The 24,278-nt window shown below is 39.3% G+C and overlaps 1 long non-coding RNA gene across 1 annotated transcript; it reads right to left on the bottom strand.

Annotated features, from left to right (window-relative positions):
* Window positions 1–1,322: 1,322 nt before the first annotated feature.
* On the bottom strand, window positions 1,323–22,879 carry LOC133076628 (uncharacterized). Its single transcript, XR_009697567.1, has 3 exons — window positions 22,840–22,879; window positions 2,222–2,417; window positions 1,323–1,380 (listed from the first exon to the last, which is right to left on the bottom strand). It is a non-coding gene; the product is annotated as an uncharacterized LOC133076628 (long non-coding RNA).
* Window positions 22,880–24,278: the final 1,399 nt, after the last annotated feature.

Here is a 24,278-nt window from a genome sequence, read left to right as displayed (position 1 = left end):
TATAGTATGCAAATCTTGAGTGCACAGTTTGGTAAATTCCTACCTATATATACACCTGTGTAATTATTATCCAGATCAAGATGTAGCATTTTGTCATCACCCCAGAAGGGTTCTCTATGCCATTTTGTAGTCAATAGCACCCCATAAGTAACCCCTATGGTAACCCCTGTTCTGAATTCTGTCACCAGGAATTACTTTTGCCGACTAAAATGCCTTAAAATCATACTGTATGTATTCTTTTCTATCTGGCTTCTTTTGTTTACCATAATGTCCAGGAGGTTCATCCATGCTGTTGCGGTCTGAATCTGTCCTCCTGTTGGTGGAGATTTGAGTTGTGTTGCTGCCGTTGCTACTGTAATGTAGTGCAGCAAGGAGGATTCTTGCACATGTCTCCCAGCGTACAAGAGTAAGAGTCTCTAGGGTATATATCTAGAAGTAGAATAACCAAATGGTATGAGTATCTCTAGTCATTGGCTAGCATAAATAAAGCTGCCGTGTACAGCATGGGCATTTCTTTTGGTGCACATAAATACTCACTTTCTCTTGGGTTTATACCTAGAAGTGAATTTCCGAATCACAGGATAGGCATCTGTTTAGCTTTTGAAGATACTGCCAAAGAGTTTTCTGAAGTGGTTGAATGAATCTACATTCCCGCCAGCCATGTAGAAGAATCCCAGTTGTTCCATATTTGTGTCGACACATGATACTGTTAGACTCATTCATTTTAGCCATACTGGTAACTGTGTACTAGTATCTTACTGTGGGTTCTTTTTTCTTCTTCCTGTAGCTTTAATTCACATTTCCCTAATAAGTAATTAAATTGACCACCTTTTCATATGCTTCAAACATTTCTTAACAAGAGAAATCGAACAATGCAGAAAAAGTTGAAATCCCCTTTTTCATCCTTCCAAGTCCTATCCGCTCCCTCCCCAGAGAGGAGCATTACAATGAATTTGGTAAGTACCCTCCCAGTCCACGTTTTTGTACCTAAACTATATTTATATGTTTACATTAAAAAATATAATCGCTTCTCGGCCTTTTGGCTAAGATCAAGTGTAAAAAATATAGTATTGCTTTGTATGGTTTTTAAATTTACATAACTAATGTGAACATGCTTTGTTTTCATTCAACTTTGTTTTTACATATGTTGGTACACACAGATCTAGTTTATTCAACTAGATCTAGTTTATTTATTTTTATCTGCCAAATAGAATTCTATTGAATGACTACAGAATAATTTATTTATCCACTCTCAAGTTGATGGACACTTGGGTTGTTTCCAATCTTTCTCTTTCACCAACAATACTTAGCTAACATGCTCTTACCTATCTCTTAGTGTACACATGTGAGTCCACTTCTCTGTTCACCTTGAATCCTTTCCTAGAACCAGATAAAAGGCAAAAGTTAAACCCTCTGTCTCTTGAGCCTTCTGGCTGGGTTCCATTTTCTATTCCAGGGCTTCCTGTGGTCCCCAGTCACCTGATCATAGTGATGACGATGGTAAGTAACCTCACCGTTCAGATGTGACCTTTTCCCTCACTGAGGAGGGCTGGGGAGCCTTGTCTTTCATGAGCCCTGAACCTAAATTAACCATAAAATCTTTACACTAGAGTTTATACATATTTCAAGTTACAGAGGTCATTCATTCACACAGGTCTCCTTTGAGTAAAAAACTTGAGGTAGCTTACAATTTTGAAACAGGAAATCAGAACTTCTTACATTTTTAAAGACCAGTTCTTTAACTTAATTGGCATCTCTTCCCCTTGTACACTGTTAACCACTGTCTCCTTAAAGCTTTTCTTGAATATCCATCTAATCACCTCACCATTTCTTCTCAGGGCCCTGTTGAATCCTCCTCTTCATAATTGAAGTCTGAGTCCCCTACAGGTCTCTCCTTGATCTTTTCTTCTCATCTATACTTTTGCCAGGCTATCTCATCCCCTCTCAAGATTGTAACTAACATTTACAAGTTTTCAAATTTCTATTTCCAGATGAGATTTTTTTTCTCCTTAAGTCTCCTATAGCCAATCATCAAAAACTCCTAGCATTCCTTTACAGACACTGTGTGAAAGAAACTTCTGTTTCCTAATATCAGCTCTCCCCTTCGGACCCATGGATTCCTGCAATAAAGACTGCATTTCCCAACCTCCCTTGCAATTGGGAATGGTCATGTGACTTGATTCTGGACCACAGGCTTTGAGCAGAGATATTCTATGCAAACCTCTAGAATGTAATCTCAAGGGAAGGGGGCAGGCACCCTCGTCCTTGCTTCTCCCTGATGGATAGAAAACAGACTTGCAGCTGGATTTCACACCATGAGGTGGAAGCCATATATTGAGGATGGTGGCAAAAGGATAGAAGAATCCCAGATCCTGATGTCTTGGTGCCTCCATACCAACCGAACCCTGGTGAGAGACCTACATGAGAGAAAAATAAAAGACAATGTCTGGGATAGGGAGGGTGGGAGGGAGACGCAAGAGGGAAGAGATACGGGGATATATGTATATGTATAGCTGATTCACTTTGATATACAGCAGAAACTAACACACCATTGTAAAGCAATTATACTCCAATAAAGATGTTAAAAAAAAAAGACAATGCCCATCTTGTGTAAGCCACTATTGTGGGGATTTCTGACCCTTATAATTGAACCTCATCCTAACACTTAATACTTTACATGAATCTCACCAGGAATCCCTCAACTCTGGAGGTGTAAGAGATAGTCATTTCCTTATTGCTTAAGCAAGTTTGAGTTGTGTTTCATTAACTGTATTAGTTTTCTAGGTCAGCCGTAACAAAGTACCACAGACTGGGTGGTTAAAACAAAAGAAATTTATTCTCTCACAGTTCTGGAGGCTAGAAGTCCACAATCAAGGTGTCAGCAGGGTTGGTTCCTTCTGAAGGCTGTGAGGGAGAATCTGTTCCATGCCTCTCCCCTAGCTTCTGGTGGTTTGCTGGCAATATTTGGCTTTCTTTGGCTTGTAGGTGCATCACCCTGATCTCTGCCTCCATCTTCACATGGCCTTTCCCCTGTATGTTTTTGTCTGTGTCTCTTCTTGTCTTCTTAGGACACCAGTCATATTAGATTAGGGTCCACCCTAATTCAGTATGACCTCATCTTAACTTGATTACATCTGTAAAGACCCTTTTTCCAAATAAGTTCACATTCACAGGTACAAGGGGTGAAGACTTCAACATATCGTTGGGGGAGGGGGGTGACCATTCAACTCACAACAGTGATATAAGCCAAAAATTGACCTATAGTAGTGAAAATCATCTTAAAGAAGAGAGTAAAGTTACATTACCTGATTTCAAGACTTCCTGTAAAGTTACATTTATTAAAACGGTGGTATTGGCCAAGGACTGGCAAATAGACCAATGGGACAGACAGGAGTTCAGAAATACATATACACATACCTGGTTAATTGATTTATGAGAAAGGTGTCAATGCAATTCAACGAGGAAATAAAAATCTTTTCAACAAGTGGTGCTGGAAGAACTAGATATCTGTACAGAAAAAAATTTACAGTAACACCTACTATACACCCTACACAAAAATTAGCTTGCAATGGATCATAGACCTAAACATAAAAGCTAAATCTGAAAAGTTTCTAGAAGAAAACATAAGAGAATATCCTCAAGACTTGGATGTAGGGAAAGATTTTTGGATGGTATATAAAAAGCACTAATTATTCTTTTAATTGAGAAATCAGACTTCACCAAAATTTAAAACTTTTGTTCATCAGATGTTATTACAAAAAGAAAAAGGCAAGCCCCAGACTGAAAGAAAATGTGGAAATCCATATAACAGACACAGGATTTGTTTTTAGGACATAGAAAGATTATCTACAAATTAATAATAAAAAAACAACCAACCTAGGAAAAACAAAACATGGGCAAAACACTTGAACACACACTTCACAAAAGAAGATATAGGAATGACTAATAAACACATGAAAAGTCAAACATGCAATTACCCTGTGATCTAGCAATTCTTCTACATTTTTATCCAAGAAAAGTAAAAAACAATATAAGAATGAATTTTTACTCATAATAGCCAAACACTAGTAAAAACCCAAATGTCCATAAACAGAAGAATAGACACACAACTGTGGTACAGTCCTATACCAGAATACTGCTCAGCAAAGAAGCAACAAACTACTGACACAAGACAACATGGACGAATCTTAAGAATACGATGCTTGCCAAAGGATGCTGCAGCGGGTTGAATAACAGCCTCTCAAAGACATTCAACTCTAATCCCCGCAGCAACATGGCAGAAGGGAATGTTGATAATGGGGGAGGCTGTGTTTGTGTGAGGGCAGGAGGTATATGGAAAGTCTCTGTACTTTCCACACAATTTTGCTGTGAACCTAAAACTGCTCTTCAAAGTAAAGTCTATTAACAACAACAACAAAAAAAACAGTAAATGAAGTCATGGCATAGAAAACAAGTGACCTTTCAAAGAAAGAAAAATACCTCCACGTGATTTTTTTTACGGCGTTATCTCAATATAATCAACATACAATAAACTGCACAAATTTTGAATATACAATTTGAAAAGTTTTGACATCTGTTCATAAGATAGTGAATGTAGCCACCACCCACAAAGTTTCCTCCTGCCCCATTGTCATCCCCTCCAGCCCCATTCTCAGGCAACCACTAATCTGCTGTCTGTCACTATAGATTAGTTTGCATTTACTAGAATTTTAAATAAATGGAATCATACAGTATGTACTCTCTTTCTGTAATTATTTTGAGATTCATCCATGTTGTTGTGGGTATCAATAGCTCACTCATTTTTACTGCTAAATAATATTCCATTGTATGGATATACCACAATTTGTTTATCTATTCACCGGTTGATGGACATTTGGGTTGGTTCTAGTTTTGACTATTACAAATAAAGCTGGTACACAAGTACGGGCAGATGGTTTTGTTTCTCTTGGATAAATACCTAAGAGTAGAAAGACTGGATCTTACGGTAGGTGTGCTTTTAACTTTTAACTTCTAAAGAAAGAAAACACTTTAATGTGATTTTAAACCAAAACAACTCACTGTGAGTCTCAGGCAGAATCAAGACAGGAGTTTCCCTAGTGCCAGGTTCTAAGACTTTCTGCTGCCACCATCTGGGGAGCAAAAAGAGGAGAGAGCTGTCCCCAGAAGTCCACTCCCAGCACCAGGATCTTGTCCTGTTTTCTCTGCTCTCTCCTGCAATGTTTCCTCCACCCCATCATACCCACAGCCCGCAGCCATTCAAAAGCCATTTGCCTAACTTGATTACGGGTGAAGAATTGGAGTGGTTCAAGCCACAAACATAACTCAGTGGGAAGGAAGAACATGGGCTTAAAGCTACTCTCCAGCCCTTTGTAGCATCTTAATGTCACAGAGGAAAAAAGAACTTCTAATTCTGGAAATGAGCTAGCACTCTTTTTGCACCCCAAACCACCTTGGCAAGTTGCAGAGGTGCTTTTTATTCCAGCGCCAGGCACAAGGTAAGTACTTAATTTTCATTTGAATGAATGAATGTCTACCACACACATTCCTCTAATTAGTCACAAAAGATACAGTTGGAGAGAAAAACAAATATCATATATTAACACATGTATGTGGAACCTAGAAAAATGGTACAGATGAACCGGTTTGCAGGGCAGAAGTTGAGACACAGATGTAGAGAACAAACGTATGGACACCAAGGGGGGAAAACCGCGATGGGGTGGGGATGGTGGTGTGATGAATTGGGCGATTGGGATTGACATGTATACACTGATGTGTATAAAATTGATGACTAATAAGAACCTGCAGTATAAAAAAACAAAAAAAACCAACTAATACTAAACTTTCTTTGGATTATTTGTATGGAAATATGTTAATATAAATGTTTCAGACATTACATGAAATTTCTAAAAATCTTATATGTTCTGGTATAATGTTATAAGTCATAATTCTAGTTATTACTTTAAAATGTATATCTCAGAAATAACTAAATTTCCTTGTCAATTGCATTATTATGAACTTTCATCAAATCTTTAACTGTGTCATTTTTAAGTCTTCTGTCATTTACAAACAGTTCTCGGTGCACTCTGATGCTTTTGCAAAAATGTTCCTATAGGGCTTCCCTGGTGGCGCAGTTGTTGAGAATCTGCCTGCTAATGCAGGGGACACGGGTTTGAGCCCTGGTCTGGGAAGATCCCACATGCCACGGAGCAACTAGGCCCGTGAGCCACAACTACTGAGCCTGCGCGTCTGGAGCCTGTGCTCCGCAACAAGAGACGCCACGATAGTGAGAGGCCCGCGCACCGCGATGAAGAGTGGCCCCCGCTTGCCGCAACTAGAGAAAGCCCTCGCACAGAAATGAAGACCCAACACAGCCAAAAATAAATAAATTAATTAATTAATTTTTTTTTAAAAAGTTCCTATAAAAGGGTTTCATCTTCAAGGAATTCATGGAGAAGACTCTGACAAGTACAGGTTTCTGGTAACTGACTATACTGCTGAACTGAATGAATAAGCATTTTCAGAACTCTAATGGAAAACTGATGAATTCATAAAAGTGCTAACAAAAGATCAAGATGAAAAAAAAATTAATTACATGGGACTGAGTGAACTGATGAGGATGATTATAATTTTTGTGACTTTCTGTTTGAATAAAAAAAAAAAAAAGATACAGTTGGTTTTAGGCAAGAGCATGTAGTGAACTAGGGGTCAGAAGGCCTGGACTCTGGTGCCTGCCTTGCCATTAATCTACCTGTGTACTAGGGGGAGGACATGGAAATTTTCTGAGCTTCGATTTCCTTAAATGTAAGACAAGAAAACAACCTGACTTCTTGAGCTTTGGGGGCATTTAAATAAGATGGCACACACAAAAATCCTTTATAAAATGTCTACATTTAGAAATTTATCTACAAATGTATTCGCAAATAAAAACAATTATACAATATGACTTTTTTTTACATTGTCTTCCAAAATCTCAAACCTGGCTCATACATTTAGCTCTACTTTGTTAGGAAGTTAAGGAAGAACAAATTTTTGCCAAGCCTAGTAAACCAAGCAGTTGAGCCACAAAGAGTTGAATTGACTTTCCAAAGATCACCCAGGGAGTCATTTTTCCGGCAAACTCGAATCTGGCACTCCTTTCTGAGGACAAGTTCATCTCCTCTTTATCTCCGGGTTTCCATCAGCACTTCTCTGTACTGCTGTAAACCTCTGACACTGCTAAATGTGGAGCTGGCTTAGTCAGTCTACCTGAAAGCAAATGCTAATTTCTCCATTGCACTATAGAGAATAATTAACTCGATTATTTTATAAGTGGTGTTAGTTAATCTTCTCAGATAAAGACCACCTAGGTCAGGACTTCCCTGGTTGCGCAGTGGTTAAGAATCCACCTGCCAATGCAGGGGACAGGGGTTTGATCCCTGGTCCGGGAAGCTCCCACATGCCGTGGAGCAACTAAGCCCTTGCGCTACAACTACTGAGTCTGCGCTCTGGAGCCCGCGAGCCACAACTACTGAACCCATGTGCCACAACTACTGAAGCCCGCACGCCTAGAGCCCATGCTCCTCAACAAGAGAAGCCACCACAATGAGAAGCCCATGCACCGCAACAAAGCGTAGCCCCCACTCACCGCAAATAGAGAAAGCCCGCCACAGCAGTGAAGACCCAATGCAGCCAAAAATAAATTAAAAAAAAAAAAGACCACCTAGCTCAAATACATAGTCCAATATTTTAAAATTACAGTAAAACTAACAGTCTATTAATGCAAGAGATTATTTCCACCGTTGTTGGGAGGGGAGGAAAAAAGACATACAGAGATCTAAAACTCAGAATGGGCCAAATCTTCATTTGACCTTTATTTGCCTCCAGCTTTACATTGCCCATCCCCACTACCCAGGGTTTATTTTGGATGAACATCTGATTTGGGTTGGGGTTGGGGGACATGACTGTAGATGTGAAGTGGTAAATCATGGCCGTCTGAGGTCCTGACAGTGGATTCTCCATCTTCTACGTTCCATGACACTATTCTGTGCATTCCAGTCGGATCACTTGACTCTTTCCTATGTTCTAACACAGATGCCCACATGAGTAGAAATGAATAAATGAAGAAACACACAAACTTAGCAGACACACCACCAGCATTGTACGTATGGAAAGAAGTAGAGAGAAGAACGCAAAATGCCCTTCTGAATAACACCTTTTACCAGACTCTCCTGGTAGAGAAAACTTTGAGATGACCATACTAATTGCAATGAAGTATAATAAGGCAACGATAGGTTTTCAATAATAAAAAACAGACCAGCTACAGGGGTTCCCAGAGCGGTGAAAGTAACATACCTCATGATCCCACCCTGTGGAGAGGAAATTATTATAAAGCTATCCTCTTCTCTCCCTGGATGATACTTTCATCCTCTTGAAATACGCTTCAAAAGGATGACCTTTTGAAAAGGAAATGTAGTCTAACTTTTTTAAAAATTAAGAGTTTGGGTAACTTTGCATGAAAAAGAAACAAAGAAAGTAGGTTCTATGTTGTCAATATAGTAGAAAATTTTAGTGTTCAGTAAAACCTCATACTGTAAGTAAAGTAGAATCCAGTAACTTAATATGTTCAATGGGAAAAAAACATCAATGTGAGTACAGAACTTTTAAGCTCTCTCATTGAATGTGTCCCAACATCAGCAGCTGTTCTTTGGTTCATCCCCAAAACGTGAACATCACTAACAGTAGGAATTTGTTCTCTAATTTCACTAAATGGAAAAAGGACTCCTTGGAGAGAAGCTTACTGAATATCTTAGGGAAGCGGAAAAAAATCAGTTTGAATCTGGATTATCTTGTTTCCAGAGAGCAAAGATGCTTTTCAAAAACAGCTGCAGTTGAGTAACTCAGAGTGGGCTCCCACTTGGCATGTAATGACAATTTAAGTTTCATCATCTTCATATACAGTGGAAATAGTGGTTCTCAAACTTGAGAGAGCCTCAGAACCATCTGGAGGTGTTAAAACCCACATTGCGGGGCCCACCCCCAGAAGTCTGTAACAGGGCCCAAGAATCTGCATTTCTAACAGATTTCCAGGTGAAACTGCTGCTGGTGGTCCAGAGACCACACTTTGAGAACCATTGGTATAAATTATCTTAGCTGAACTGGGCAATTCTGTGAGCACCTATGAGTTCATTATGATCCTCAAAAGAAAAAGTCAATATAAAATGTACAGAAAGGCAGTTGTAAAAAAAATTAAATTTCTTAATATACGTGGATATTTGTATCTTCCTTTTAAGTACATGTTGGTTTATAAAGCATAGTTCTTTTAAAATCTGTGAAGCAATGAATAGATATCCACAGGTACCAAAAGCAGGAAAAACTAAATAACATGATAGAACGGAATCCAGTCCTCAGTCAGCACCACTAGAACACAATAACTAATCAAAACTCTTGTGTTCAAAGATGACAAACTAGCCAAATGGCCCAAAGAAGAGAATTAACTTGGTCCCTCATCGTCTAGGGGGAAAAAACCTCTAAATGCTCATTGTAATAAGATGTTCACACACTCATAGCTCAGTGATATATTTTCAATTAATATATCAAAGGAGGTTAATATATAATAATGGCAAGACAATGAGTTTGGCAATGTCAGCCATGTGAAACCCAAACCGACATCCTTTCCGAGGAAGACCTAAGTTTCATAAACTAAAATCTATGAGAAAGTAATAGACTTAAAATTCCCACTGATAAAACCAGGTGCCACTGAAGTATAAAAGGTATTTAACTAAAGACTCAGGTTTACATTACCGTGGACTATAAAACCAAATTGAGGTATCCACCAAGAACCAATCAGTGGACAATACACAAGGTCTAATATTGTCTTGCTTTGTTTTTATCTTTAGAATCTGGTAAGATTACTACAACCACAGGAAAATGCAGAAATAGAATCAGGTCAAATTACTGTTAACTCCAAGGGGATGTCCCTGAGGAGATATAAGAATAAAAGTAAGAATAAGAACAAAATAAGGATAAAAGCTTATAAACTGCACAAAGGCTGACATGTGAAGGCTAATAGCAGTTTTATTCATAATAGCCAAAACCTGGAAACTATCCAAATCCCCATTAATAAGTGAACGAATAAGCAAATTGCAGCACATCCATACTATGAAATACTACTCAGCAAAAAAAAAGGAACGAAGTATTGATACATGCTACAATACAAATGAATCTCAAAAATATCATAAGCCAAAGAAGTTAGACAAGAGTACCCACAGTATGATCTTTTTATTTTTCTTTTTTAAGGCACGATCTTTGTGTTAGTGTATGTGGAATAATTCTTTAGGTGTTTAAAACATTTATAAGGAGTTGGTTTAATGGACTGGTGACTTCATCAAATGTTTAGAAAATTTTGATAAGACAGTTTTCAGTCAATGTTGAAATGCATGGGGGAATTTAATTTGTCAAAATTCAATGTTTTAATTTATTGGTTGTGGAAGTCATGTAAATACTCAAAAGGATATAAATTTCAATGATTAAAGGAATGTTAATTGTTCAAAATATGCATAAGAGGAATACATTGTTACATTAAATAAGGCATAATAGAAGGAAGTGGTCCTCGCTTGCACAAAAGCCTCTTACACATTCAATAATGCATCAGCATGCATCGTACAAACACCTCCAGTCTTGGTCAGCACGAGCACACGCATTTGGCACAGTCCTCATCAGTGTGCATAGATGATCCTGGGTTCTGTTTTTTCCACTTAATGACATTTCATATGTACAATATTAGCTATAGAAATAGCCCACAGGACTTCCCTGGTGGTGCAGTGGTTAAAAATCCGCCTGCCAATGCAGGGGACACGGGTTCGAGCCCTGGTCCAGGAAGATCCCACATGCCGTGGAGCAACTAATCCAGTGCACCACAACTACCGAGCTTGCACTGTAGGGGCTGCATGCCGAAACTACCGAGCCCTCGTGCTGCAACTACTGAAGCCTGCACGCCTAGAGCCCATGCTCCGCAACAAGAGAAGCCACTGCAATGAGAAGCCCGCGCACCGCAACGAAGAGTAGCCCCCGCTCGCCGCAACTAGAGAAAGCCCGCTCACAGCAACGAAGACCCAACGCAGCCAAAAAAAAAAAGAAAAGAAATAGCCCACAACGTTGTTGTTTGTGAGATTCTGATAAGGCATCTGTGATATACCATAGTTTGCTGATCTTTTCCTCCATTGTTGGGGCTTAAGTTCAAAATCATTAAAAACTATAGTTACCAATCGTTTCTTTCTCGCCATGGTACACTAGCAATACCCAGACCTGGCTCAGAATCCCAGCTCCACCTTGTCATAGCCATGTGGCCTTGAGCAGACCACCTGACCTTTCTGATCCTTACTTATCCCAGGGTTTCCAAAAAGGATAAAATAAGGCACATCTGCAGCTCCTGGCACATAGTAGGTGCTCAGAAATGTTGAGCCCTGCAGGGGGTGAGGGTTCTATCCTTGGTAGGGGAACTGAGATTAAAAAAAAAAAAAAAGAAAGAGAGAAAAGGAAAAGACATGTTGAGCCCTAGATCTAACACATATTTTCCTGATGTACATACTCTTCAGAGCATCCAAGCCTTTCTATTTTAGTGTAACAATTATACCACTTTGGACCTGATATTCTTCATATTCTAGCCATAATCTTCACTGCTTTTCTTTTTTGAGAGTTGATTTACACTTCCATTTTTCATTCCTTCAATCCATTATATTCCTAAGTTTTGTTTGTTTGTTGTGTTTGTGTTTTTGCTCCTATTTTTTCCATCTGCTACTCTGTCTGTAATCCATGGCCTTCAAATCATTTGTGCTGCATTTTCTCTTCTCCTGTTTGGTGTCTATCTTTTCAGTCTGTTTTCTTTAGGCATACATTGGTGTATATATTTTAAATAAGATCATACGTTATATTCTGTTTGTAACTAGTAATCGTATGATCAGTTTCCATGTCAAATATGTTTTCTCATTATTTTAATAGATGTGTTGGTAAATTGCAATTTAATCAATTCCTCATTTTTAACATTTAGATTGTTTTTACTTTTTCACTTTTATAGGTGATGCTTTGATGAATATTCTAGTAGCTATATCTTTAGGCTCATCCGTGATTGCTCCCTTAGAATTAATTCATACATGTTAAATTGCTGGGTCAAAAAAAACATAGAATTCTAGGTCTTTTAGTATGTATTTTCACATTATCTAGATAAAGATTATACACAATAAGGTTATATAGCTTCCTGCAGAAAATCCAAGGCAATATTATCACATCGATTTCCTTTAGATACTCCCCTACAGATCAATCTTCAGAAATATTAATATTTTGAGCCATTTTCCTGAATAAAAAATTATAAATAAACTATTATGAGCTCACATTTTTACAATCTGATACAAAAGAAGTAACTGCTCTCTGGAATGTCACCTTTATTAAACCAGTGCTCTCTGAAAGCACCTTACAATGTAGTGCCTGTTTTATAAAAGCACATTCATTTGATTTGGAGATCAGTATGTGAGGGGGCCTGGGGGCATTCCCATCCTCTTTTGTGCTCTCATTCGCCCTAGCAATGCCGACTAAACACTTTGTTTTCAACCACAGGGTCTGGGCGCTCCATAGCTATACCATGCCTTTTAGATTAAATCTGATTCCTTCCTTCAAGTGGATGCTTTATTCTCATAGCCAACAGGTCACAGAGTTCAGAGAAAGAAGATCATGTTCCATAATGTTTATTAATGTCTTAAAACTATGTGCCCATCTATTCTGAGTCTGAAAGAAATCGAAGTTAGTCTTACAGAAAATCAGGTGCAGTGAATCAATCAATTAATTAATCATTGCTGAGTGCCAACAATGTGTAAGGCAGCAGAAGTCCTCCAAATCAGAGAATAAGCTTAAAATACATTGGTAAATATTCTTCTTTCATTTTGGTTGCTTTTCCTGGAATATTGGATTGATGTTTAAGTTTGCATTTTGTTTTTCTAGATGTTATTTTTTCTTAGCCTGGAGGAAGACCATTGTAGCTAAGTTTTTAAAGTATCGTGTTTTTCCTCAAAAGATGCTTTTTAAATTGAGGAGATTGAGTGTCTTGCAATATGACTATTGGCTTTATGTGTTTCCTCTTCTGTGAAATGTCCATTTATGTCTTTTGCCTATTTTTCTATTGGGTTATTGTCCTTTGCTTATTGATTTGTAGAAGTTCTTAAAATATTCTTGATAGAGATTCTTTGTTATATGTGATACATCTTCTCTATTTGTAGTTTACCTTTTCACCTTCTTTAACATGTCTTTTGATTAATACTAGTTTTCAATTTCAATATAGTCAAAGTCATCACACTTACTTGATAATGGGCTTTTTCGGGTGCAGTGTTTAAGAAATCCTTCCCTACCCTCCAGATCTAAAGATATTCACTCATATTTTTTTTCTGAAAGTTTTAAAGTTTTGCTTTTGATATTTGAATCCTTAATCCATCTGGAGTTGATTTGCATGTCTGATGTGAGATAGGAATCTGATTTATTTTTCATATGGATAATAATTTTTTTCCTGTTCCATTTATTGAATTCCTCATAAATAATCCAGGAAACGCAAATCAAGACCATAAAGAGATACTAATTTACATCCATTTAGTTGGCAAAAATTGAGAAGTCTGACAGTACCAAGTGCTGAAGAGGATAGATCAATAGGATGGTGAGAATATAAACTGTTACAACTGCTTTGGAAAACAGTCTGGCTTTATACTGCAAAGTTGAACATTCATACATCCTACAATGGCGCCACATTCCATTCATAGGTATAAACCGAGGGCGACTCCAGCAGGAGAGAAAACCACTTATGAGAATGCTCATTAGAGCAAGAAATGTGAAAGCCTAAACTCCAGTATCCAGGAGGCCAGATAAATAAATGTTGGTATAGTCAAACAATGAAATACTATACCGCAGTGAAGGTGAATGAATCACTGCAAACCACAACTCTTAGTAATAGAAGTAAATGACTCTTAGTAATAGAAAACTAAATGGGAAAAAAGTCCCAGAAGATATATACAGCATAATATCCTTTTTATAAAAGTCAAGAGAGTTGAAACTAATCATTAATTTCTTTGCGTGCGTATAGGTGTGATAAAAAATAATTTAAATCGAGAATGAATAAAAATACAAGATTCAGAATTGTGGCTATACACGTGGAAGAGGCAGGGGGATGGGCCAGGGCAGGGCACACAGAAGGTGGAAGTTTTTGTCAGTGTGTTTGTTCGCTGACTGGATAGTGAGATCATGGGTGGTCGTTATATTATTTTATTATATTTTTTTAAAGGTAACTTTCTAAAATTATTTATTTATTTATTTATGGCTGTGTTGGGTCTTCGTTGCTGCACGCGGGCTTTCTCTAGTTGCAGTGAGCGGGGGCTACTCTTCGTGGCAGAGCCCGGGTGGGCTCTAGGCGCGTGGGCTTCAGTAGTTGTGGCACACAGGCTCAGTAGTTGTGGCTCATGGGCTCTAGAGCTCAGGCTCAGTAGTTGTGGCACATGGGCTTAGTTGCTCCGCGACATGTGGGATCTTCTGGGACCAGGGATCGAACCCGTGTCCCCTGCATTGGCAGGCGGATTCTTAACCACTGCGCCACTAGGGAAGTCCCGATCGTTACATTATTAACAAATAAACACACAAGTAGATAAAATAAAAGAGGGCCAAGCATGGACCAGTGATGAGAGTGGGAGAGAAAAACCAGCACAGAGCCTTTGAGGAATGAGCCGGCCTAAGGTATGAAGTGATGACACTCAAAACGAAGGTCAAAAAGCTGTTTGAGGGAATTCTCTGGTGGTCCAGTGGTTAGGACTCTGCCTTTCACTGCCGAGGGCCTGGGTTCAATCCCTGTTCGGGGAACTAGGATCCCACAAGCCGTGCCGCGCAGCCAGAAAAAAAAAAGGTATTTGATGTAAGTAACAGTTAAGTATTACTAAATCAAAACTCCTCACCTTAGTAATTTTTTCACTAGATCCTGATTAGGTATTAGTTAGTTTATATATGCAGGCTGCCTAAATTCCATGTCATTTCAGGTCTGTTTGGATCACAGTGAAAAAAATAAATTCTCTAGGGAGAGACTGGATAGAAAGAGAAGCAAGCTGACTAAGAAAACCTTCAGTTCTTCCAAGCACTCTCATTATGTCACAAGAATAAGTTAAAGACTATGGCATTTCCAGACTTCTAATAATAAAAGCAGCTTACATTTTTCTGGGATTTTATATTTGCTTAGTGTTCTCACATACATGCTTCATTTAATAATGCGTCAAAGAGCCTGAGAACTTACAAAATCAAGGCTGTCAGATGTTGGTGACAAGAAATAATAACAATACAAATAAAACTGAGTGCTGGGGTTATTTCAAAGCTGAGTCTCTGTAGATAAGAGCTTACTAAAGACAAACCAGAAAATGGGACATAAATTTATCAGCATGATCTTTTTTGTGCTTCAATTTCTTTAAATCTTAGTCTAAACAGGAGGTTACCCTACTGTTGTTCTAAAACTCCGGCTCAACAAATATTCATCGAGTTCCTAAAATATGTAGGCACTGTATTTGGATCTAGGAATAAAACAATGAACAAAGAAGACAATAGCCATGGAGCTATTGATAAACAATGTTTAGCAAAATAAATATATTTCTATTTTTATTTAAAAAACTGGATCATACATGATATCTTTCATGAAGTTTTACTTGTCTTTATCCAAAACATATCCAGTAGAATTGATGACCCCTCCTCTGTCCACACTAGACCTCACTGTGCTTGCTTTATAGTATTCGTCATGCTGACTTACAATCATTTGCATACACGTCTGCAGTAAATGTCTGTTACTTTTATTCTGTCCAGGGCCTTTTCTTCTCAGGAACTCCTTTCTCCACTTTCTAAGGCTGTCAGTTACATGCCCCCGCCTCCCCAGTCCGTGGGGAAGCACAAGATGCAGGCTGGCCACAGAGAGAAGGTGGGTCTGTGACCCAAGTAGAACCTTTTTTGGAGGCCTGATTTGCATCCTGGAAGAGAAGAATCTGTTTCTCCTCCTAAAATCACTAGTACTAATATGGATGCCTAGAGCTTTGCCTCCATGGGAAAATCTAAGAACACAGAGGAGAACAGAATTGTGAGATGGAGAGAGAGACTGAATCCTGATGATACTCTTTATTTATTTTTTTGGTTGTGCTGGGTCTTAGTTGCAGCAGGCGGGCTCCTTAGTTGCAGCTCGTGGGCTCCTTATTTGCGGCTTGGGGGCTCCTTAGTTGTGGCATGTGGGATCTAGTTCCCTGGCCAGGGATTGAACCCGGGCCCCCTGCATTGGGAGCGTGGAGTCTTAACCACTGGACCACCAGGGAAGTCCCCTGATGATATTCTTTAAGCCTGAACCAGCAGTACCTGCAACCCATTATCCCAGTTAAAAGAACCAATATATTGACTTTTAACTTAAGCTTGTTAGGTTAGTTTTTTGTCACTTAAAACTAGGAAATCCCAACCAATAATGTGTATGTCTCCTCCCAGACTGTCAGCTTCTAGGAGTACCTATGAGTGAGGGCCTAACTGGCACCTACACTGACCTGGTGGCAATGTCTGACAGGGTGACATGGCAGGCAAATGCCTAGATAAAATTGTTCAGCGTCTAGAGCAGGTGTGTGTAACCCTAGGCCCATGAACTCCCAAGTGGATCCATGAGTGGATGTGTATATGTGGATTTTTCAGGTAAGAAAGTTAATGCTTGTCATCAGATGCTCAAAAGAATCCCAAACCAAGAAAGTTCAGGAACTCTCACTGGTTTAAAGGCTGTGCCTCGCTAACTCAGCCTGGTTTCAGTAACAGCAGTCATCACATCTGGATACATGGAGCCAGGGGAGAAAGAGCTTTGCTCGAACTTTCCTTCAAGTCTAGAGAATGCAAAAGCTTGCTGTATTCTAAGTGCAATCATGCCATGTTTGTGTGGTTTGTTCCTTTTCGTGTGTGAGGATGCTTTCTGGTCTGCTCTTCTAGATCCACTGAGGGATATAGCTGGGAAATGTAAGGTAAGAAGAGAAATCCAACCCCCTTTGACCACAGCCCTCACTTCATATCACATAACTGACAGAACCCCTCCTGCACTCCCTCCCAGTCCCTGGGATCCCCTGAGCACTGACCACACCTAATCCTGTTATTAATCTCTAGATCCATTCTTTTCTTTTTTATTGTGGGAAAATACACATAACATACAATCTACCATCCTAACCATGTTTAAGTGTACTGTTCAGCGGCGTTAAGTACCTTCACATTGTCATGCTACCATCACCACCATCCATCCCCAGAACTTTTTCATCATCCCAAACTGAAACTCTGTGCCCACTAAACACTAACTCCCCATTCACCTCTCCCCCCAGCCCTAGGAAGCTCTATTCCACTTTCTGTCTCTATGAACTTGACTAATTTAGGTACCTCATATAAGTAAAATCATACAATATTTGTCCTTTTATGTCTGGCTTTTTTCACTTAGCAGAATGTCCTCAAGGTTCAGCCATGTGGTAGCATCTAGCTTCCATTCTGAGTCACCTGTGGACCACAGTGAGTTAGCTTCCCAAACCTGCCTCTTCACGGCTGACACATAGGCTGGCTCTCAGAGAGCCGGACCGAATGCTGAGCCAGATGCTGTGAATCTTCACTTCCCTGGCACAAATGAGCCTCTCTCAGGGGCTTCCTGGGGAAAACAGATGGGAGAGATTATTATCCCAGGCCCATGAGGTCTCCAAGTATTGCCATATTCATTCATATGGATTTTCTTGATGTTTTTCTTTTTTTATTGAGGTATAATTGGTCTATAACATTATATTAGTTTCAATTGTACAACATAATGATTCAACATGTGTATATATTGCAAAATGATCACCACAATAAGTCTAGTTAACATCTGCTACCATACAATGTTACAAATTTGTTTTTCTTGTGATGAAAACTTTTAAGATCTACTCTCTTAACAATTTTCAATTGATGTTTTTCAAAGATCAAAGACTGTCTTTGTGGGGAATTCTCTGGTGGTCCAGTGGTTAGGACTCCAAGCTTCCAATGCAGGGGGGCACAGGTTCAGGGAACTAAGATCCTGCGGGCGCGGCCAAAAAAAAAAAAAGACTATCTTTGTGCACCAAATATGCACATGAATAGAAAACGCTATCAGATCTTTCACTAGGTGAGGTTGGAGCAAGTTCTGGAGAAGCTCTAGTGAGGAAGAGAGGCGATGCTAATGAAGAATCAACCAGGACTGGTAGATAGTCCCAAAGCATCAGCTTTCTTCATGGGAAAGCTGGGCTGGAGAACACAGTGGGACCTCCTACTCCAACCCCACTTGACTGAGAGCAATCAGGCCTGTGGCTGTAGTGAGGATGTGACTCTCCTCCGGGAGGCCCTGCTCCAGGGCGCCTACAACATGAAGGTTGGAAGCACAAGACCTGCTCCACCTGAACACAGGCAGGTCCAAGAGGGGACAGTCAACTGCTCATTGCTGCACAGGGGTACACGTGACTTTGACTGGTCAACCCACCCTATTGAGGATCCTGATCGAACTTAGTCATCAATAAATCACTCTTCTATTAAGAAGCAGCCAGAAAAGGGATGAAGGGGGAGGCAGGAAGTGAAAGTATTGGGGATGGTCATTCCTCTCTGGGCTGAGGCAGGGATGAGGGGATAAGAGGAAAATAAATCCACCTTGCAAATTCCAGAAAAGCCAGCCTCACTGTGCCCGACAGCAACGGCCTTCAAACTGGACGTAGCAAAGAGAGTTGCTAGTTTATGAGCTCTCAGCAACTTTTAGGGAATTAATTTTCAGATCCTCAACTTGAGTTTGTCTTCTTTCTTAAAATTGTTCTGCCAGAGAAGCAGTGTGGTCAAACTATTATACTGGTGCTCTATTTCTACCTCCCTGTTCTCCATAGTGCTTCTCCCACTTAGGAAAAGTGTTAGGGTTAGGGTTAGGGTTTGGGTTTGGGTTTAGGGTAGGGTTAGGGTTAGGGTTAGGGTTGGGAACTCAATCTCTCGCTCATCTGAATCTTCCAATGGTGCATTGCCACTCGGTATAAAAATCTCCAGGCACCCAACAAAGGGCAATTTAAAATAGCGGTGTTGATGAGAAAATGAATAACTCTAAAGGAATGTCTTAGGTTGGTGTATTAGTTTCCCATGGCTGCCATAACAAGCATTTCCACAAACTTGGTGGCTTGCAAAAATAGAAATTTACTTGCTTACAGTTCTGGAGGCCAGATGTCCAAATTCAAGACGTCAGCCGGGACCAGCTCCCTCCTAAGGAAAAATAATCCTTCCTTGCCTCTTCCAGCTTTTGGTGGCTCCAGGCATGCCTTGGCTTGTGGCTGCATCACTCAATCTCTGCCTCTGTCTTCATGTGGCCTTCTCTGTCTTTGTGTCTCTTCATCTTTCTCTTATAAGGACACTTGTCTTTGGATTTAAGGCCCCTCTTCTGGGGTAGTCCAGCATGATCTCATCTTACAATTCTTAATTATATTTGCAAAGACTATTTTTCCAAATAAGGCCATATTCACAGGTTACAGGAGTTAGGATATGGATGTATCTTTTTGGGGGCCACAATTCAACCTACTGCAGCTGGGTTACCCCAGAAGCATTGCCAAGATCAAGACCTGAGTGCAAATTCTTTTTTAGGGAGGTGATCCCAGGAAGCATCAGCAAGAGAGTGGGAAATGACCGACGGGGAAGAGAAGGAAGCCAATACAGAGTACCTTAATGAGTTACCATTGTCAGAAACAGGGGTTCACTTCCATAGAGAGCCCTGGGGAGACGGTGTAGAACACACCCCAGGGTTCTGAGTCAGGGAAGCTGTAGTATTCATGCTCAGAATCTCGTTTGTCATTGACTGAAGGCTGTCCCCAAGGGTATTAACTCCCTGATCCTTGAACACTCAGGCAAAGTGAAAGCTTTCAAAGGATCATTCATATATGTATTTGAATACGTAGTGCACGTACTGAAATGCTAAGTGCCTAGGGGATGTGGGTGGGGTATTGATAGCGTCTGCTACTGGGCAAGTCAGGTAGTTTTTATTTCATTGCTTCTATCAAAATTGAAGAAGGAGCTACTAGAGTTGTCCACCGACAGGTCATTTAAAATAATATTTAATGGAAGATCACTGAGTGATTTTTGGCATAAAACCGAGAAGAATTTCAAAAAATTGAGTGACATTAGTATACAAATTACTTCCAGGCTCCTCTGCACATTTATTTGAACAAAGTTAGTTACTATATATGGGGATTAAGTAGGAATATGTGATATTCATCAATATATAATATTTATCACTGGACACATGAATTAAAAGTTTAAAAGGCCAATAAAATTTTACTTTATGTTGTATAATTATGAAATTACATAGCATATTTAACTTGCTTTTAATACACTTAAAACCTTATGGTCACTGCAAATTTTAACATTTCTAATTTCAATTTACATAGGTATTTTTGTTCTGGAGAATTAAGATGCTGTGATCAATAAAAAATGGACAATTTGGAAAGGAAACATAGGTTTAAAGGGAAAAAAGAATGATGGAAAATGTCCTGCTGTTAATATAGTGCTTGTTTTTTTTTTAAAATGGATGATGGATGGATAAATTTAAGGGATGAATTTAGATACTGCTGGATATGGGTAAAAGAGTGACATGATTATTTTATTCTAAAATGTAGGTATTGGGCTTCCCTGGTGGCTCAGTGGTTAAGAATCCACCTGCCAATTCAGGGGACATGGGTTCGATCCCCGGTCCGGGAAGATCCCACATGCTGCAGAGCAACTAAGCCCGTGCGCCACAACTACTAAGCCTGCGCTCTAAAGCCCGCGAGCCACAACTACTGAGCCCGCACACCACAACTACTGAAGCCCGCACGCCTAGAGCCTGTGCTCCGCAACAAGAGAACCCACCGCAATGAGAAGCCCGCGCACCGCAACGAAGAGCAGCCCCCGCTCACCGCAACTAGAGAAAGCCTGCGCACAGCAACGAAGACCCAACGCAGCCAAAAATAAATAAATAAAATAAATAATAAAAAAATAAAATAAAATAAAATGTAAGTATTTATGGAACCCAGGAAATAACATCCTTTGTAATTCCATATGCTTACAATGAAAAATTTTAGAAGTCACTCTAAACTTCTTTTGGGAAACATTAACCAACCTCTAAATCTGAATCACAGATTCCTAGAAAAGAGGGTCTGATTGGCCCAATGTGGATCAGATACCTACCCCTGGTAGAATCAGTTGTGGTCAGTGAGGTGGGGTCACACAGACTTTCTGTCCACTTGGAAGGGACTGTGAGGGGTTGGGTAGCATGTGTTAGATGGTTCTCGGAGAAGAGGGTGGCACCCAAGAAAGCTTGACTACTTAATAAAGGTTTTTACTTAATATGCAAGTGAACCCCAGTAAACTGATTTTTACGCTGAATCCATTTTTTAAAATATATCTTTTGAGGGAATAGACGGTGGTCACTCAGAAATACATTCTCACCAACCCTCCAGAAAATCTCTAGGCACTGATTTTCAGAGACAGTTGAGGGTGCTGGCCATGCAGCCAGGCCCTACCAGCTCTGTTTGTCTCCATTGTAGGATGAGAAGCAGATCGGGCTCTTTGTTCATGGATGGAAACACTCAGAACATGAAATATCACATAAACCTCCCTCATAACATAAATTTCCTTCCTTCTTCCAGGCAGTGGTCCAACATGTATTTTAGGTTCCTTCTTTAGCATCTGTCAGTGTCTCTACCTCTTATTTCATAAGCCAACCTATATTTTGCTCTTATATTTTTAATCAGGTTGAGTAATGCAGCTACTAGTTTAGACCAAAATTGGATTGATTTGCTTGTGACGATGAATAACACAACAGGGAATAAAAAGGAAACATGTACAGACAGTGTGTCTCTGGAGAGGTACACGAGATTCTCTGAGGAACCGGAGGCTCCAGTTCAGTGTTTCCCAGCATTTTGGACATTTCTGTACTCTCTTCATGAACTTCACTATATCGCTGACTTGTACTTTTTTAAAAAATAGCTGTATTGAATTGTACACTCACCATTTAGAGTGTACAATTCAGTGTTTTTTAGTGTATTCACAGAGTTGTGCAACCATCACCATCAACCAACTTTAGAACATTTTCATCCTCCACAGAATAAAGTCCAGACCCACTAGCATTATCTCCCCATTCCTCCCCTCTACCCGCCCCTACCCGCAAACACATTTCCCAGCCCTAAGAAACCATTAATTGATCTACTATATGTCTCTATGGACTTGCCTATTCTGGACATTTCATGTATATGGAATCATATAATTTGTGGCTGGCTTTTTTCACTCATATAGTTTTCAAGATTCATCCATGTTTTAGCATGAATTAGCACTTCAATCCTTTTTATTGTTAAATAATATTCCATTATATAGATATATCTCTGTATTAGTCAGGGTTCTCCAGAGAAACAGAATCAACAGGATGTGTATATATGTATATAGAGAGATTTTAAAAAATTTTTATTTTGTATTGGACTATAAGTGATTTACAATGGTGTGTTAGTTTCAGTATGTATACATATATCTATTCTTTTTCAAGTTCTTTTCCCATTTAGGTTATTACAGAATATTGAGCAGAGTTCCCTGTGCTATAGAGTAGGTTATATATAGTCGTGTGTATCTGTTAATCCCAAACTCCCAATTTATCCCTGCCCCCCCACCTTTCCCCTTTGGTAACCATAAGTTTTTTTCTAAGTCTGTGAGTCTGTTTCTGTTTTGTAAATAAGGTTATTTGTATCATTTTTTTTAGATTCCATATATAAGCGATATCATATGATATTTGTCTTTCTCTGTCTGACTTACTTCACTTAGTATGGTAATCTCCAGGTCCATCCATGTTGCTGCAAATGGCATTATTTCATTCTTTTAATGGCTGAGTAATATTCCACCGTATATATGCACCATATCCTCTTTATCCATTCATCTGTTGATGGACATTTAGGTTGCTTCCATGTCTTGGCTATTGTAAACAATGCTGCAGTGATCATTGGGGTGCGTGTATCCTTTTGAACCATGGTTTTCTCCAAATACATGCCCAGGAGTGGGATTGCTGGATCATATGGTAGCTCTATATTTAGTTTTTTAAGGAACCTCCATGTTCTCCATAGTGGCTGTACCAATTTACATTCCCACCAATAGTGTAGGAGGGTTCTCTTTTCTCCACACCTGAGAGAGATTTATTTTTAAGCAGTTGGCTCATATGATTCTGGAAGCTTGGCAAGTCCAAAATCTCATGGCGTAGGCTAACAGGCTGGAGCCCCAGGAAAGAGCTGCAGTTCAAGTCCAAAGGCAGTCTGTGGGCAGAATTCCTTCTCGCTCAGGGGAGGTCAGTCTTTTATCCTTTTTGGGCTTTCAACCGATTGGATGAGGCCCACCCTCATTATGGAGCATAATCTGCTTTACTCAAAGTCTATAAATTTAATGTTAATCTCATCCCAAAAATACCTACACAGAAACATCCAGAATAATCTTTGATCAAATATCTGGGCACAATGGCCCAGCCATGTAACCATATCAAATCAACCATCACAACTACGTTTTATTTATACATGCACTGGGTGATGGAAATTTGTGCTGATTCCATTTTTTAGTTATCATGATGCTGTTATGAACATTCATGTACAAATTTTTGTGTGGATACATGTTTTCATTTATCTAGGAGTGAAATTACTGAACTAAATGACAACTCTATGTTTTACATTTTGAGGAACTGCCAAAACGTTTTCCAAAGCAGCTGTACCATTTTATAGTCTAACCAGCAATGTATGAGGGTTCTAGTTTCTCCATAACTTTGCTAATACTTGTCATTATCTGTCTTTTTCAATATAGCCTTTCTAGTAGTTGTGAAGTAGTATCTCATTTCCATTTTCCTGATGACTGATGATATCAAACCTCTTTTCATATGCTTGTTGATTGGCCTTCTGTATATATTCCTTGGAGAAATATTTATTCAAATCCTTTGCCCATTTGTTAACTGGGTTATCTCTCTTTTTATTATTAAGTTATGAGTTCTCTATATATTTGGAATACAGGTCCCATATTTGATATATAATTTGCAAATATTGTCTCCCATTCTGTGGGTTGTCTCTTCATTTTCTTGATGGTGTCATTTGTAGCACAAAACTTTTTACTTTTGCTGAAGTCTAATTTATTCATTTTTTTTCTTTTATTGCTTATGTTTTTGGCTTCAGATCTTAAAAAAATCGCCTAATCTAAGGTTTCAAAATTTACTTCTATGTTTT

The sequence above is a fragment of the Eubalaena glacialis genome, chromosome 16, assembly GCF_028564815.1.
Source record: "Eubalaena glacialis isolate mEubGla1 chromosome 16, mEubGla1.1.hap2.+ XY, whole genome shotgun sequence".
Taxonomy (NCBI): domain Eukaryota; kingdom Metazoa; phylum Chordata; class Mammalia; order Artiodactyla; family Balaenidae; genus Eubalaena; species Eubalaena glacialis.
Note: the sequence above shows the minus strand (reverse complement) of the source record. Positions and strands in the feature narration are given on the sequence as shown.